The sequence below is a fragment of the Jaculus jaculus genome, chromosome 5, assembly GCF_020740685.1.
Source record: "Jaculus jaculus isolate mJacJac1 chromosome 5, mJacJac1.mat.Y.cur, whole genome shotgun sequence".
NCBI lineage: Eukaryota > Metazoa > Chordata > Mammalia > Rodentia > Dipodidae > Jaculus > Jaculus jaculus.
The window spans coordinates 90,516,393-90,533,731 of record NC_059106.1 but is presented as its reverse complement, the minus strand read 5'-3'; positions in this window follow the sequence as shown (position 1 = coordinate 90,533,731).

Here is a 17,339-nt window from a genome sequence, read left to right as displayed (position 1 = left end):
GAGCCAAGTGTGAAGCAAAGTTGAAATTATTAGAAAGAACAGAGAGAAAGAAAGAGAGAAAGGGAGAGATAAAGAGAGAGAAAGAGAGAGACCAGTTAGTACAAATGTAGATTCCTTAAAGACATTGCAGTTAAATATCTGCCAATCTCAGACATATCCTGGAATATGCTTAAATAGAACTGAGGCATTACTGAGGAATTGCTAAGGATAAAAACCTATTTTCATTGTTTAAAGCATGAATACATGTGGTCTAATGCAGGTAGGGGTCCCTGGTTGCCAATAGGTTGCTAGTTGCATTTTTAGGAAAGGGGTGTGTTTACTGCCCAAGCCAATTGGCATCTTGGGTTGCTAAGCTATTTTTTTATGCTTGCCTGTCTCAGTTTCTTGGTTTGAATGGGAGAAACAAGTAAGTCATACTTAATATAGTTAACATGACAAAAAACAACATGAAACTTATTTATAAATCATAGAGTATTAGATGAATGATAATTGTAGAATTTTCAGGCATGTGCCATCAAAATGACATCATTTTAAAGCCACTAATTCTCAGTACAATAACTTGGAGTACATATTTGTCTCAGAGGAGTTTTCATTGTAGAAAAGGTGACAAAATATAGCTCTTTATAAAACAAAAATATGTCAAAATTAAATAATAGAAGGTCAAAAATTAGTCAAAGCAACAACAACAAATGTGGTACAAGATGATGCACTAAATAGTTTTTCTTTTGGGAATAGGAGATTGTCTTCATGGTGGTGTTAACAGGAGAGATATTTGTAGACTGAACTAGGACCTTGTGTGGTAGTTGTGCAGGGTAGAAAATGGGTAGAAGAATGAAAGAAAATAGCAGAGGGTATAAAGTAATGGGTAAGTTTGGAGGTCAAAGGTAGACTGTGGGTTGGAAAGCTGATGAAGAAACCAGTGTGACTAGAGTCATTCAAACTTGTGCTTTGAGACTCAGCTGAATATTAGAATCCAAGAGGAAATATTGAAAAAAATTACACAGAATTCTGGCTCCTTTGAGAACCAAATAAATAAAGTCTCGCATTATCAGGTCGTATACATGTTAGACTCGTTAGAAATATTCTTGTGTTAGTAGTGATGAATATGATTTGGTTATATATTATATTAGCTATAATATTAGTTGTGATAGTTTGGACTTGCTTGTGTGTGACTTCCATCCCAGTAAACTCCTTTGCAAGTATACCAGTGTCTGAGTATCATTGACCTTCTCCAGCGGAATCCTCTCAACCAATCATCTTTGAGAGTGCTCGCGACAAATCTGTAGCCTGAAAACTGTTTCAAGCTGATTTTAATGAAAATTTAGTTCTGAAAACTTCAACTAAAAATAACTGGTGCATCACAAGCAAGAACTTTAGTTCAGTCCCAGACTCCAAAGGTCTGTTATCATTTTATTACAAAAATATATTTATTTATTTATTAAGAGTGAGAGAATGACTTTGTACACCAGGGCCACTTACTGTTGCAGAGCAATTCAGAGGCATGTGTTGCCTTGTTCATCTGGCTTTAAAAGGTGGTTTCTACAGTATTGAACCAGAGCTAGCATATTTTGCAAGCATGTGCCTTTAACCATTGAGCCATCTTCCTGGCCCCATTATCATTTTTTTCAGAGACAAGCCTAACAGACTGGCCTTTTTTTAATGAGAAAGAGTGAGAGAAAAACAGACAGAAAGAGAGAGAGAGAGGCAGGGAGAGAGACAGGTAGAGAATTGGAATGCCAGGGCCTCCAGCCACTGTAATCATACTCTAGACATGTGTGCTACCTAGTGTGCATGAGTGATCTTGCACATGCATCATCTTGTGCATCTGGCTTTCATGGGATCTGCGGAGTTGAACATGGGTCCTTAGTCTTCATAGACATGTGCCTTAACCACAAAGCCTTCTCTCCAACTCATCATTTTTGACTTTTAACCTTTGAACTACTGAAGAAAGAAGTCAAAGAAGACACTAGGAAATGGAATGTCATCCCATATTCATGGATTGGAAGAATTACTGTTGTGAAAATGGCTATTTTACCAAAAATAATTTACATATTTAATGCAATTCCCATCAAAATTCAAAATGTATTTTTCAGTGCAACACTTTAAAAAAGCCATTCCAAAATTCATCTAGAAGCACAAAACCCCTCAGGTTTCCTGAGCAACAAAAGTAAGGCTTGGAGGTATCATCATGCCTGATCTTAAGTTATATTACATAATCATTTGTGGTAGTTTGAGTGGGTGGCCCCCAATATATTCAAGATTTTATTATAATTTGTAATTTAGATCTGCAGCCACCTGGCTGGAGGAGCTGTCACTGTGAGTGGATCATGGGGTCCAGCCCTAAGGTATGGAGGTAGATTTGGTATTCCAGTTTAAAGATATGCAAAGTGCCTGAGCTCTGCCTGGCGTCCTTGAAGTGTACTTGTTTTGTGGTGCTGGTGCTGGTGTTGGTTTCTCTTTCACTTGGGCCTGTGAAAATGGGCAAGCTTCTGCTATTATGGAACTTCTCCGGATCTGAAAGCTCCAATAAATATCCCTTCTTCCATAACTGTGCCTGGTTTGAAAGTTCATCCCAGCAACCTGAGGCTGTCTGCTGTGCCATTACAACAAAAACAGCAAGGTACTGGCACAAAAAATGACATGTAGATGAATGGAACGATATAGGGAACCAGATATGGACCCAAGAAGCTATAGCTATTTAATTTTTGATAACAATTCAAAGAATTCACTGGAAAAAAGATGGCTTCTTTAACCAATGGTGCCAGAAAAACTACATATGAATAAAACTAGACCCTTACCTCTCTTTATGCACACAAATTGACTCCAAATCGATCAAAGACCTTGTTAACACTAGACCTGTCTCTTTGAGACTCTAACTTGTTCTTATGGGTGTTGGAAGAGGACAAAAAACCCACTCCCCTAAAACAGACATCCATTTAGATGAGGAATATTAGAGAAAAAGTAGGGGTTCAGTGGTTGGAGATAGCAAAAGGGTTCAAAGAGGATGATGTGAGGGTTATGTAAATTTTTCAATAGAGATTTTAAAATTAGAGATAGAAGGAGAGAGAGAGAGAGAGAGAGAAAGAGAATGGGTATACCAGGGCCTCTAGCCACTGCAAATGAACTACAGATGCATACATCACCTTGAGCATCTGGCTTATGTGGGTACTGGAGAGTTGAACCTGGGTCCTTAGGCTTTGTAGGCAAGTGCCTTAACCACTGAGAAATCTCTCCAGCCCTCAATACAGTTTTTAATTTTTATTTAAAAAGCAGTATTTATCAAACTCTCTCTCTCTCTCTCTCTACACACACACACACACACACACACACACACACACACACACAATCTCAAACTGTATGTATGTATGTATGTATGTATGTATGTATGTGTACTTAAACAAGGTATCATGTAACTCAGGCTGTCTTCAACTTGCTGTATCATAGAAACTGGTCTTGAGTTCCTGATCATCTTGCCTCCACTTCCCATGTATTCATCACTATGATGGTTTATATTGCCAAGTTGACAGGATCTAGAATCAACTAGGAAATGAGCCTCTGGGCATTCCTGTGAGGGTTTATCTAGATTAGGTTAGCTGTGAGAATGCCTTTGAGGAGTTATCTTGATTAAATTAATTGAGGTGGGAAGACTCATCTTAAGTGGGTGGTACCATTTCATGGGGTCCTGGTCAGGTCACTGTGCTCTGGCTTGTGTGAGTGCTTTTGAAAAGGCAAGCTGTCTCTAGTCACCCTAGCAGAAAACTTCTGAAGACAGCGAAAATGTATAGGATGAGTGACAATGTTCAAAGTTAGAATTTGGAGTTACATTTTAAAAAAATTAAATTTATAGAATAGCCTGGAAAGGAACAAAAAGTAGAGGCTGAGCCAGGTGTGGTGGCACATGCCTTTAATCCCAGCATTTGGGAGTTAGAGGTAGCAGGATTGCTATTGAGAGACCAAAAAATATATACTTAGTCTCTACAGCCTTGCTTAAAGCCAGACAGCAGTACAGACATTTTAAAATAGACTTAGATAAGGAACTAACTGGCTAACATGCTGACCTCTGCTTCTGTGAACCTTGCTTGCTTGCTTAACTGCAGCACCCCCCCACCCCAGACTTCAGACTTCTGGGAAGCCCCTACCCCAGAACCCTTCAGAAATACCTAACTGCAGGACATCTGGCGTCTTGCAAAAGATAAGAGTCTGCAAACAATCTGCTAGCCAGAGGTCTGATGACAAGAGTTAAGCAAGTAACCAAAAATGTCCCCGCATGCGCTCCCTTAAAACCAATCATGTAACCATTCCCCTACTTCTTTGTTCAAATCCCTATAAAAAACCTGCCCCCCTTCTGCTAAGGGCTCTTGTGCGGATCCACTGCGTTGGTGAAGTGAAGAGACCGAGCTTAAGCTCGAAATAAAGCTCCTTGCCTTTGCATACATGTTTGGTTCTCCTTGGTGGTCCCTGGGGGCGCCGAGAACTGGGCACAACACTATGAGTCCAAGGCCACCCTGAGACTTCATAGTGAATTCTAGACCAGCCTGGGATAGAGGGACCCTACCTTGAAAAACCAAAAGGAAATGAAAAGTGGAGGCTGGTTGGTAACACTAAGAAGCCATAGCTGTGTTGCAGGAGTTACATCATCATGGAGAATCAGGCTGCACCTCTGAAGCATGTGTTTTTGCAAATGCTCTGGCAGGACAGGACACATTCCAGACAGACATGCACTTCAGCTTATTCCTTTCAGCTATCAGATGATTGCAACAATGGATCCCAAAGAAATAAAATGTACTTGGGAACCCCATGCTGGGGGAGGAAAAAGGCTGAAGCCCTGGCACCAGCCATATGAAGAACTCGTCTCCCAGGAAGAGATATAACACAATTCTGACAACTGGTTGGGCCACCCTAGAGAACAATCAGGGGTCAGAGACAATGTTGGGCCAGTCATGCAGATACACACGTCTGAGGCAGGGAGTGGATGAGGTTTGTTCTCAGCATCTAATCTGTTTTTACTGCTGAGAATGGCAAGACTGCAGATACCACTGATAAGACCCAAAAGACCCTTAGAGATTATATTTGTTTTCCAAAGCACATCCTGTCACCAACAATAAATAAAGTGCACTTATTTAAGGCCAGATGCTGCATTCCCAGATACTTTAATCAAGACTGTCAAGAACAGTGATTAGGTTTGCTTACTTAGAGCCCAAGGGATATACAACCTACACCTTTCCTACACCTAAATAATGCTTCACATAAATCCACCTTGAAATTTGCTAAGCTTGTAACTTTTGTTTTCTGAGGGTCTCTCTTTCTGTTAATCACAGATTAAGATCTTTGATAAAAGCATCTTTAATAAACTCCAGCTCTGCTTCATACTAGCTCTTCCTGGGATTCTTTTCTGTGGTGAAGCTGCTAATCCCAGTTTGGTCTGAATGAATGTAGGTCCCTAAAGGCTGCTGTGGGAGATGCATGGAAATGGTGTGGTTCCTGCCTTTATCACTTGTGTCTCCTTGATCAGTACAGTTTAATTATTCTTATCTTTGGCCCTCTATTTGGACCTGGGCCTCATGTCATTACCCCAAGGAAGACCTGGGAATCACTCAGTAGCCACAGAAACACTGGGTATCTGGGGGGCAGCTCTATTTAACACTCCTTCAAAAGTGCCTCTTTCTTTTGATCACACAAAGCGTGAAACTTTTTTAAGTGCATAGCATTCAGGCAGGCTAGAAATACACAGAACAGCCCCATTCTATCTGATGTTTGTACTGATGCAATGTTGGTCACTAGGAAGCCAGGAAACTATGGAAGAAGCCTGGGAAAAACCTGTTAAGCATCTTGGACATGGCACATGGATTATAGGCCAAGTGCACAAGAGACTATTCCTGCCACTTTTGCAGCATAGACTGGATGTATTGATTGGGGGCAGGGGCATTCCTACCTGCCATCTTTTCTTTTTGAACGGTGACCTCTACTAAGCATGTTCAGTAGTATATGTTTTAAAATGAGCATGCTCAGAGATGTGCCCATCCCAAAGTTCCCTCCCTATATGAATATGCATAGTCCTTGTAAGTGAATTCCTCTCCCTTCCCTTTGGTGAGAGCATGCTTGGAAGTTGTTATCTCCTGTTCACAAGCAGAGTTAAAATTCCTCCTCTCGTTTTTATGCACAGCCTATGCTTTCTGGTTGTGGCGCTCACTAAGAAGTAAATCCATTGTGTTTGGTTACAACTGGACCTGTTTATTTGTTCCTTTTCACAATGTGGCCACATTGAGAAATATCTCCTTTCTCTGCTTTATTTTTTATTTCTATTGCTTTTTTTTTTTTTTTTTTTTTTGAGGCAGGGTCTTGCTTTAGCCCAGGCTGACCTGGAAGTCACTATGTAGTCACAGGGTGGCCTCAAACTCATGGCAATCCTCCTACTTCTGTCTCCCAAGTGCTGGGACTAAAGGCATGTGTTACGATACCCAGCTACTTTCTCTATTTTTAGTATTACTTGCCTCTTTCATTAGTATGTTGCAGATGGGTGGAAGACATTAGGTTGTCAGGCCAAGAACAGCTTCTCAGCTGAACATAGGGAAGAAGATAGCAGAAGCACTTGTTTTATGGGGCAGGGATGTTCTTTATTGAGTGTAAAAGTCCTGAAAATTTGGTTGATTAGAAGGTTAAAACTGTGTTTTATCTCTTTTGGCTCTTATATAAAATTTATTATGTGCAAGATAACCAAAATATGACACTTTTTCAGCTGCTTTACTTGTGATCCCCCAATTTTTGTTCTCTCTCTCCATATATATATATATAGATATATATATGTATGTATGTATATATATATGTATGTATATATATGTAATTTTTATTTATATTTGAGAGAGAATGGGTATGCCAGGGCCTTCAATTGCTGTGAAGTGAACAGACTCCAGAAGCATGTGCCACCACCTTGTGCATCTGGCTTACATGAGTCCTAGGGAATCAAACCTGGGTCCTTTAGCTTTGCAAAATGGCTTGGATATCTGTGACCTCACAGTGCCTGATATGACCTACACAAGACCATCATAACAGGAAGAAAAGATCATGACATCAAAGTAAAAGAGAGACTGATTGAGAGGGGTGGGGATATTGTGGGGAGTAGAGTTTCAAAGGGGAACGTGGGAGGAGGGGGGGAATTACCATGGGATATTGTTTACAATTATGGAAGTTTTCAATAAAAAAAAGTTTTTTTAGTTTTATTTATTTATTTGATGGGGGAGATAGAGAGAATGGGTACACCAGGGCCTGTAGCTGTTTCAAATTAACTCCAGATGCAGGTGCATGTGCCATCTTGTGCATCTGGCTTATGTGGGTTTTGGGGAATTGAACCTGGATCCTTTGGCTTTGTAGGCAAGAACCTAAACTGGTAAGCCATCTCTCCATCCCTTGCCCTATCTTTAAAATATATATATATTATTTAATTTATTTATTTCAAAGGGGGGGGGCATATGGGCATGCCAGGGTACTGCAAATGTAGACCAGATGCAAGTGTTCTTTGTGCATCTGAATTTGCTGGATAATGGAACCTGGGTTGTTAGGCTTTGCAGACAAGTACCTTAACCGTTGAGCAATCTCTCCAGCCCCTCTTGTCTTCTCTTTATAAACCTATTCTTGGAACTGGACAGTGCACATTTGTAAGCTCAGCATTTAGGAATTCAGGAGGTTGAAATAGATAGATCATGAATCTGATGCCAGCTTGGGATACACAGTAAGACTAAAATATAACATCATAACGTACATAATGTAACATAACAAACATAACACATATCATAAAACATAACAAAACAATATACATCAAACATACAAAACATGGTATACCATACTATAATAATATTTAATATATAAATGACTTCTTGTTATTGTATAATAAAATGCATCAATATGTGGAAGAGACATCCAGTTCAGTGAACCAACATTACCTTGCTTATTCTTTTTTAAAACTTTTTATTAGATATGGACATAGTATGTAAACAACACATGTTGGTACCATATTTTTCCTCCTCCCTGCCCCTTTTCTGAAGAGGGCTTCCTGGTTGGAATGAAAGTCCACCCCAGGGGGATTGTGGGTCATGCATTATAGGGGCAGGAGTCAGTTATGGGGGACAGACGATGTCTCTGTGCAAAATGTCTCAACTTGTGGCTCTAACAATCTTTCCACCCTCACTTCCTCAAAATTCTCTGAGCCATTTTGGGTGCACTGTAAGAAATATAGAGCAATGGAAAGCTTTTAAGCTTTATGAGATCCTATTGGTTGAGTGATTGTTTAATTTCCTGGGCTACTGGGGCTTTGTTCAGAAAGTATTTTTCCATTCCTATGTCATAGAGAGTTCCTCCTATTTTTTCTTCCAAAAGAAGAATTTTGGTCTTATAGTAAGATCTTTAATCCATTTGGACTTGATTATTTTTTTTTATGTGTGGTGAGACAAATAAGCTTAGTTTCATTTTCTACATATGGTTATCTAATTTGTCCAGCACCATTTGTTGAAGATGCTATTTTTTCTCCAGTCTACATTATTGGCACCTTTGTCAAATAAAAGATCAAGTAGCTATAGTTATTTGACCTAAGATTTGGGTCTTCAATTCTGTTCCATTGTTTATATTTCTGTTTTTATGCTAGTATCATGTTGTTTTTGTTACTATGGCTTTGTAATATAGATTTAGATTGGGTATGGTGATACCTACAATGGTGGGTTTTTTTGTTTGTTTGTTTGTTTTGTTTTGTTTTTTGAGGTAGGGTCTCACTCTGGCCCAGGTTGATCTGGAATTCACTATGTAGTCTCAGGGTAGCCTCGAACTCATCACAATCCTCCTACCTCTGCCTCCCGAGTGCTGTTATTAAAGGGGTGTGCCACCATGCCTGACTTCAGTGGTGTTTCTTTTGAGGATGTGTTTGGAGATATGAGGCCTGCTGCCATTTCATATGAATTTTGAGATCTTTTTTTTAATCTATATGAAGAATGATGCTGAAGTTTTTATTGGTATTGCATTAAATCTGTATACTGATTTAGCTAGAATTGCCATTTTTGCAATATTCTACCTAACCAGGAGCACGGGAGGTTTTTCCATCTTCTCAAGTCCTACTCAATTTTTTTCTTGAGCATTTTAATGCTTCCATTATATAGGTCACTCACCTCTTTGGTTAGTGTTATTCCAAGGTATTTAATTTTTTTGTTGCTATTGAAAATGGGACAGCCTTGCTGATTTCTTTCTCGGGATATTTGTCCTTTGCATACAGAAAGCCTGTAGAATTTTGTGTATTGATTTTGTATTCTGCCACTTTGCTGAAGGAATTAATCAACTTTAGAAGTTTTGAGATGGAGACTTTTGGGTCACTTATGTAGAGGATCATGTCATCTGCAAATAGGGGTAACTTGACTTCTTTCTTTCCAATTTAAAACCTTTTTATCTTTCTCCTGTCAAAATGCTTGAGCTAGTACTTCTAGTGCTATGTTGAGCAGTGGTGAAAGTGGGCACCCTGTCTTGTTCCCGATCTCATTGGAAAGCCCTTGAGTCTTTCCTCATTAAGTATTACTTGGGCTTTGGGTGCTATATAGCCTTGATTGTGTTGGGATATAAACCCTCCATGCCTATTTGCTCCAGCCTTTTGATCATGAAGTGGCATTGTATTTTGTCAAAGGCCTTCTCTACATAAATTGAGATGATCATGTGGTTCTTGTGATTAAGCTTACTTATGTGCTGTATTACATTGACCTATTTCCAGATGTTGAACCATCCCTACAGCCCATGGATGGAGCATACTTGATTAAGGTGGATGATACTTTTTAGATGTTGTTGAATTCAGTTTGCCCAGATTTTGTTCAGGATCTTTGCATCTAAGTTCATCAGGGATATAGGCCTATCATTTTCTTTTTTTGTTGTATCACTGTATGGTTTTGGCATTAGGGTTACACTGGATTCATAAAAGGACTTGGGGAGGATTCTCTGCTATCTGATTTTGTGAGACAATTTAAGAAAAATTAGTTTCAGCTCTTTAATGTAGGTCTGATAGAATTCAGCTGAGAAGCCATTTCGTCCTGGATTTTTCTTTTGGGGGAGGTTTTTGATTACCTTTTCAATCTCGATGGATATGATAGGTTTGTTTAGGAGATTAATCTGCTCAGAGTTTAGTGTTTTTTTTGATAGGTGGTATGTGGCTAGGAATTCCTCCATTTCTTCCAGATTATCCAATTTTGTGGAATAGATGTTTTGGAAATATGTCCTGATGATTCTTCCATTTTCATTGATGTCTGTTGTGACCTCTTCTTTTTCATTTCTGATTTTCTTAATTTGAGATTTCTCTTTTTTTCACTTGATTAAATTGGCCAGGGATTTATCAACCTTGCTTTTTTTCTTCTCAAAGAAACAACTCTTCATTTTTAAAAATTGTTTTCTTATTTTCCAATTCATTAATTTCTGCTTTGATCTTGATAATTTCTTTCCATCTGGAGCTCTTAGGATTAGGTTTTTCTTGTTTTTACAACACCTTTAGGTAGACAGTTAGGTTATTAATTTGGGATCTCTCTGTCTTTATTATGAAGGCATATAGCACTATGAATTTTCCCCTTAGGACTGCCTTCACTGTGTCTCATAAGTTTTGTTTTTATTCTTATTCAATTCTAGGAATTTTACAATTTCTTTTTTAATTTCTTCCACAACCCATGCATTGTTTAAAAGAGTGTTGTTCTGTCTCCAGGAACTGGTGGAGTTCCTGATGTGTCCTTTATTGTTAATTTCTAGCTTTAAGCATTGAGATCAGATATGATGCAGGAAATTACTTCAATTTTCCTGAATATATAGAGGCTTGCATTATGGCTTAATATATGGTCTGTGTTGGAGAAGGTTCTGTGGGCTGTTGTGAAGAATGTGTATTCTGTAGAATTGGGGTGGAAAGTTCTATATATGTCTGTTAAGTCTAACTGGTCTATGGTATGGTTGAGCTGTATTATTTCTCTGTTGATATTCTGCTTGTATGATCTGGCTATTAATGATAAAGGAGTATTGAAGTCTCCAACTATGATGGTGTTGATGTTTATTTCTTTTTCGTTGTCAAGTAGGTTTTATTTATAAACTGTGGTGCACCTGTACTTGGCATATACAGATTTTTGACTGTGAATTCCTCACATTGGATCATTCCTTTGATGAGTAAGAAATGGCCCTCATTGTCCTTTTTGATAACCTTTGGTTTGAAGTCTATTTTATCAGATATTAATATAGCAACTCCTGCTTATTTTTTATTTCCATGTGCTTGGAATGTCATTTTCCATTCTTTCATCATAAGGAGGTGTCTGTCTTTTGTGGTGAGGTGAGTGTCTTGAAGACAGCAGATAGAAGGGTCCATTTTCCTGATCTACCTTGTTAACTGGTGTCTTTTGATGGGTGAGTTAAGACCATTGATATTTAAGGTTATAACTGTGAGGTTCCAGTTAATCCCTGTCATGATGGGGTGCTTTAGGGATTTGGCACTTTCTTGGCCTTAGTATTTTTTTGAGTCCTGTTTAGTTTTGGTTATTGTGATCTTCTTCTTATAGGCTCTTGAGATTGGTTGGCTCTTCTGTGTGGAGTATTCCCTGAGTTATTCTCTATAGGTTTGGCTTTGTGTTCATATAATCATAGAGTTGACTTTTTCATGGAAAGTTTTTTTCTTTCACTATCTATTATGTGGGATACTTTTAATGTGTGAGTTAAGTCCATTAATATTTAAGGTTATTACTGTGAAGTTTGAATTAATCTCTGTTATGATGAAGTGTTTGATGGGTGTTTTTATTGTGTTTGGTACTATTTTGAGCCTGGTCTATTTTGGTTATTGTGATCTTGTTGCTCTTGAGATTGGTTGTTTGACTGTTCTGTGTGGTGTATTCCCTCAAATATTCTCTATACATTCAGCTTTGTGTTCATGTAATTACAGAGTTGACGTTTTTCATGGAAAGTTTTTCTTTCACCATCTATTACAGGGGATACTTTTGCTGGGTAGAGTAGCTTGGGTTGGAAGCCATAGTGTTTTAGATTTTGAAATGCTCCATCCTAGGCCCTTCTGGCTTTCAGGGTTTCCTTTGAGAAATCTGATATAATTCTGACAGGATTGCCTGTGTGTGTTGTGAGTTGTTTCTCTCTTGCTCCTTTTACCACTCTCTGTTTTCATTGTTAAGAGTTTGATCTATGATGTGACTTGGAGAGTTTCTTCTTTGGTCCCATCTGTTTGGTGTTCTGTGGGATTCTTGTATCTGGATGGGCCTTTCCTTTGAGAGATTAAATTTTTTTTTTTCTCAATAATTTGGTTGAATATATAATGCCTCTGGCCTGGATCTCTTCTCCTTTGGGTATACCTATGATCCATATATTTGGTCATTTTAGATTATTACATAGTTCTCTCATGTTCTGTTCACTTGATTTTTTGAACTTAGCAAAGATTTTGGCCTCCCAATCAATTCCTTCTGTCTTTTCTTCCAGGTCAGAGGTTCTGCCTTCCACATGAGTAACTCTGTTGTTGAGGGGTTCTAGAGGGGTTTTTATAATTTCGGTTCAATTTTTGTTCTCTGTTGTGTTATTTTTCATTGTGTCAATCTCTTTTTTGAGGTATGATTTCAATTAAAGTTCTGATTTTCTTGATACTTCCTGGAATTAATTCTTGTATTTGATCAACTCTTCATTAAGCTTAATCAACCAGTTGTTGATATCTTCCATTTCTTGACTCACCTTCAATTTATTCATATCTCTTTTAAGGGTTCTAATGTTTTCTTTGATCAAGTTAATCCTACTATCAAAAGATATGCTGTAGGAGACAATTCTGTTTAATTTCTTTGATATCATTGTTGCATCTTTGATGGTTTGCTTCCAGTTCAACAATTTTTTGGATCAGTGTCTTATCAGTTGTCATGTTTTCATTTTGGGAATGAAATTCTTTTGATTTCTTTATGATTTCATTGGCGGTTGCCATTGCAGGACAAGGCATCCTTGTTGGAGATCTCTGTTTTCTGACTTTTGTTGGCTTTTTTTGCACTGTTATCTACCTATTTTTGGGAGATGCTTTATTTTATTGAGGAGGAAGCAAGTTTTTGTCCTTCATTCACCCTCTGACTCAGGTGAACAGAGATAATACCCAATGGCCAGTCAGGATACCAGAGCAAAATGCTAGATTCCACAGCTCACGTAGGGACCAGGCCTCCCCAAGCAAGGCACAATGGGACCTACCAGGACCAGGGGACTGGGAGGAGACAGGGAACAGGAATATGGTCTACTCATTCCACGCCATGCCCACCAGCACATAGGCTCAGGGAACCTGAACCAAGGTACTGGTAGTAGCCAGGAAACAGGGGTCTGGCCTACTCACTCCACACCACCATGCCCACTCCTAGATTGCTTATTCTTGCTGCTACCCTCCCAGCTGATATGGCCAGATTGTGATTAGGTTCCATATTCAATCCTCAGCTGGTGGAGTCTTTGGGAGGTTAATTGTTGTTGCAGGAAGTATGTCACTGGGGAAAGACCTTCATTTTCTTAATCCATTTCTACTGAGTGTTGACTAGCTAGCTCACTCAGACCACTTCATACTGATGTGGAGATGTATTCTTACCTTCCTGCCAAGGCATGCCATACTTTTACTGCCTTGAAACTTCCCCTAGGAAGTGTAAGACTAAGTAAACTCTTTTCTTCCATAAGCTGTAACATAAAGTTCCAATCATATGTGGTTGAAAGCTTCAAGGTACAAAACATACAAATAGAGCTTTAAAAAGTTAATATAATTTTAGTTAGTGAAAATTTTATACATGTGAATAATATACTTTGATCAAATTCATCTCCATTACCTTCATCCACCTCACGCTCTCTCTGAGCTCCTTCCTCTTCCTAACTAGTACTATCCATATTTTCATGTCTTATTTTGCAATCTGCTAAAATTAGTTAGTGTTACTTGCATGAGTGTGTGTGGGGGGGATGGGTAGTTATTTGCTATAGCATGGAGAACATTTCAATGGCTACACCACTGAAGAAAATGATTTCCTTGCTAATAATTGCTAATAGTTTCTCATGAAGGATAGAGACACATGAGTCCTTCTGTCATTCTTGACAGATAACTAACCTTTAAGATTCTTCCATTTACTGAGTTTTCATGTAATAGCAAAGAAAATGCTGACAATTATCTGAAAATTATTCCTCTTTTTCCCAAGCAAATCATACTATTGCACTGGAGACTAGATGCCAATACACAGAATTTTGGGGGATGCAAATATTCAGCCCACAGAAGGTATATGCCAAAAATAATTGAGATCTGGTGCTTAAATAAAGATTTGTGCACATATACTCATTCATAGAAGCACTATTCACTATAGGTGAAAGAGAGAAATACATAACTTTCCATGAACAACTGAATGAGTAAACAAATTATGATATGTATATACATTAGAATATTATTCAGCCATAAAGAAGAATTTAGCACTAATGTGTGATATAACATAAATAAACACTCAAAGTATTGTAATAAGTGAAATAAGCCACACACTGATGATTACACACTATCTGACTGCATTTATATAATAGAGAGAATAAGTAAATCCATAGAGATAGCAAGCAGATTGGTGATTATCAGGGACTTGGGAAAAGGGGAAGATATAAAATACTACTCACTGGTCACAGGATTTCCTTTCGGGTTAATGCAAATGTTTTGGAACTAGTTTTCAAATGCAATTGTATGAAATTTTGGCTACAATTAATGGCACTGAAATATTCACTTTAATGTTTTAGAATGTGGGGAAGGAAAAGAGTGGGTCATGATATGAAAAAATAGACTAACAAGGGAGAAGTAGAGGAGGAGCAATGGAGACTTACAAAAGGAGGAGTGGGACAGCTGAATTATTTGGGAGGAGGGTGAAGAGACAGATAGAATGGGCATGCCAGGGCCTTCAGCTGCCACAAATGAACTCCAGACACATGAGCCAACTTGTGTAGCTGGCTTACATGGGACTGGGGAGTTGAACCTGGGTTGTTTGGCTTCACAGGCAAATGCCTTAACTGCTAAGCCATCCCTCCAGTCCATATTCTAGATATTACTCTCTATCAGATGTATAGCTGATGAAACTTCTTTCCCAGTTTGAGGTTGCATTTTGACTCAATGGATGGCTTTCTTAGCTGTAAAAAAGTTTTTTAGTTTCATGAGGTTACATTTGTTGATTGTCTCATTTCTTGGGCTATTGAGATTCTGTCCTGAAAGTCTCTCAATATGCCCATATTTTGCTGTGCTATCACTTTTTCCTCCAGCTGCTTCAGAGTTTCAGGTTTACATTGATGTCCTTAATCCATTTGGAGCTGATTTTTGTGCAGGGTGAGAGATAGGAGTCTAGTTTCATTTTTCTACAAGTAGATATCCATTTTTCTCATCACCATTTATTAAAAATGTCTTTAGTCAGGTGTGGTGGCACATGCCTTTAATCCCAGCACCTGGGAGGCAGAGGTAGGAGGATCACCATGAGCTTGAGGCCACCCTGAGACTACATAGTGAATTCCAGTGCAGTCTGGGTAGAGTGAGACCCTACCTTGAAAATCCCCCCCCCCAAAAAAATGTCTTTTATCTAGTGTATGTATATGTGTGTGTGTATAATTTTTGTTGGTTTGTTTTAAGGTAGGGTTTCACTCTAGTTCAGGCTAGCCTGGAATTCACTCTAGTTTTTACTGGTCTTGAACTCATGGAAATTCTCTTACTTCAACCTACTGAGTGCTGGGACTAAAGGTGTGAGCAACCATGGACAGCTTTTTTAGTTTATTATTTGAAGTTCATCTCTTTTTATATTTTGGGCAATTTTAGGTATGTACATATTTTGGTCATATTTATCCTTTTCCCTCATTACATTCCCTTGCCTTCTGCTCTCTCCTCTCATTCCTGCTGATTGAGATGAAGTGAATCAGAGACTCAGCAGCTTGATGGCTGGTGGAGATTTTCTCCCATTCTTTAGATTGCCTTTTGACTCAGTTGGTGGCATGCCCTTGACAAGTATTTTGAGATTGTGAATCCTTCATCTTCTCTCTGCTTTCTGGCAGCCATGATGGAAGCATCTTTGGTGACTGTGATGTTTGTTTAATATTGTCAACTTGACAGGATATGGAATCATTGTGGAGACAAGTAAATTCCTTAGCAATGTCTGTGAGGGAGTTTCTAGATTAGGTAAATTGAGGTGGGAACACCTGCTTTAACTAGGAATAGCATCATTTATGGCCTGGAGTCCCAGACTGAGTACAAATGAGAAAGTAAGCTGTGATGATTTGAATGAAAATGTATGTCACCCATAGCCTCAGGTATTTTTGATGAGGCTTCCTATTTAAGTCTTCAGAAGGTGAGTCCTATTGGAGGAGGTATGTCATTGGGAGTGACTTTGAGTCTAGTCCTAAGAGGTGGGTAGAGAATCAACTTGAGCTCTGGCTGTTCATGCTTGCAGGTGCTAGCTGTGATTTCTCTGCTATGGATGTGTAATGACATGTTCCAGCTTCTTCCACCATGATGAAGCTTCCTCTCTTTGTCTTAGCTGTACAAAAGCTTTTTAGTTTCAAGAGGTCTCATTTGTTGATTGTTTGCCTCATTTCTTGAGCTATTATGATTCTTCTCAGAATGTTCTTCCTTATTCCTATATCTTTACATGTTATCTCTACTTTTCTCTTTAGCCATTTCAGAGAAGGTAAGTGCAACAGAAAATTGGTACCATGAGTGGGGTTGTTACAGTGATGAATTGGACCATGTGGATTTTGGTCTTTTGGAATGTGTTTGTGGGAGGAATGTGGAAAGATTTAGTACTTTGGCCTTTCAGTGCTATAAGAAGAACTTTATGGGTCATTCTGGTGAGTCTGAAAATGCTAAATGCAGAAAGACTTGTGCACTGTGAAGGCTTGGCCTATGAACTTTCAAAGGGGAAGGAGAAAACTTGGTTGGAACTGGGATACTGGCAGAAAGGCTGGCTGTGTTCTTCCACCCCTACCCTAAAAATCTGAGCAAGTTTAATTTAAAAGTAATGGAGTGATGTGTAAGGTATAGAACAGGAAGATATGAAAGATGCATAGTATATTATCAAAAGAAATACAAACAAGTTTAAAGTTACAGGCACAAAGACTAGTTTTATGTTTCTTTTTAATAAATAAATAAATAAATAAATTTGAGAGAGAGGGAGAGAAAGACATGCAGACAGAGAGAGAATGGGCATGTTAGGGCCTCTAGCCACTGCAAACTCAAGATGCATGCACATACCATCTTGTGCATCTGGCTTTACATGGTTACTGAGGAATTGAATCCTTAGGCTGTGCTGGCAAGTTCCTTAACTGCTAAGATATCTCTCAAGCCCAGGGCT